This window comes from Empidonax traillii, unplaced genomic scaffold, assembly GCF_003031625.1.
Source record: "Empidonax traillii isolate 1590-97213 ecotype Southwest subspecies unplaced genomic scaffold, ASM303162v1 scaffold113:size1526484, whole genome shotgun sequence".
In the NCBI taxonomy this organism is placed as follows: domain Eukaryota; kingdom Metazoa; phylum Chordata; class Aves; order Passeriformes; family Tyrannidae; genus Empidonax; species Empidonax traillii.
This window is the reverse complement of record NW_020955306.1, coordinates 762,127-763,720: the sequence shown is the minus strand read 5'-3', so window position 1 is coordinate 763,720 and position 1,594 is coordinate 762,127.

The window sequence follows — 1,594 nt, the reverse complement described above, 5'->3', positions numbered from 1 at the left end:
ACACACACACACATATACATGGAGCAGCCCAAAAATAAGGTAAATTCTTTTTCCAACAAAGATCTCAAACATTTGCATGTATAGCTGAAGAAAGTAATTCTGCTATAAGGAGAAAGGTGTATGTAAGAACTTAGACTGCAGGAGTCAAAACTAACAAGGAAGAGAAGACGGAATCACAGATGGTTGAGGTTAGGAGGGACCTCTGGAGGTCATTTGGTCCAAAACCCCTGCTCAAAGGGGACCATCTCCAGCTGGTTGCTTAGGACCATGTCCTAAGGGGGCTTATGAGTATCTCTGAGGTGGAAGACTGGTAAGCAGTGCTCAGTCACCCTCACAGTGAAAAAGTGCTTCCTGAGGTTCAGAGAGAACACTCCATGTTTCAGTTTATGCTCATTGTCTTTTGTCCTGTTAGTGGGCACCACTGGAAAGTGCCTGGCATCGCTCTATTTGCATTTCCCTTCAGTTACTTATACATACTGATAAGGTCCCCCTGAGCCTTCTCTTTTCCAGGCTGAGCAATCCCAGCCCTGTTTTCTCTCAGCTTTTTAAAAAACGTTTCCCAGCAGGGTTCTTTGACCTTTCAGGACCCACAGATCTGCACTGACAGAGAAACGAGGTAGTTGAAAATAGGAAATACCATAACAGGTTTGTACTAGGGGAAACTAAAGAGAAACTTATGGACACTGAGTAGCAGGAAGCAAGTGTTTCACACACAAGCTTATGAGAAATAAAAAGCCCAGGTTTTTTAGGGTTCCTTTGCGGCCAGGATAAGGGAAATAGAGAAGTTCATAAAAATTAAAACCTTTCTGGGCCGTTTGGAAAATTTTGAACACAGAAGTTTTTCCTTTGGGTTAAGAACAAAATAAGATCCATCATTCTTGGCAGAGGACACCTAGCAGCCAATCAGAAAGATAGAAAAGCCCCTTTTTGGGGGAAAAGAAACCTTTTTAGGTAAAAATGAATAAACTAATCTGAAAAAGGGTGGACTTTTGTGAACTAAAAAATGCACGAAATTTAATCCCAAAGGGTCTTTTCTCCCCGGGAGTATGGTATGAGATTAGACTCAGCGCGCTGAATAATTTTTTTTTGTTTGTTTGCTTCATGAGTTTTCGCCGTCTCTTTAAATTCAAAAGAGTGATTTTTTTATTTCCTTTTTTTCCCCCACAAGCTGAAGGAAGGCTGCTGACACCGCAGCTGAGTGGTGCGAGACGAGTCCTACCCGCGGGCAACACGAAAGGCGGCGGCACACGCGTTCCTGCTCGAAGGAGGACGTGGTTTATTTCTTCCAAGGAACCAGAGCATTGATACAACCGAACGAGTCTCCCCAGTGGGGAGACGACAACGTCCACCCGCGTCCCGTCCCGGCCCGTCCCGGCCCGGCCCGGCCCGTGTAACGGTGTCACAGTCGCCTCCCCCCTCGCTGCCTCCAAGGGCGCCTTTCGGCGGAGCGAAGGGAAAGCCCCGGACAGTGGGGAGTCACCATACATCGAACCGTGCCCACCGCCCGAGCCGGCGGGAAGCGCCCCTAAAGCCGCCCCCGCCTCCCGCCCCTCGCCCACGGCCCCCGCGCGTGCGCCGTGGGGAAAAGGTCGGC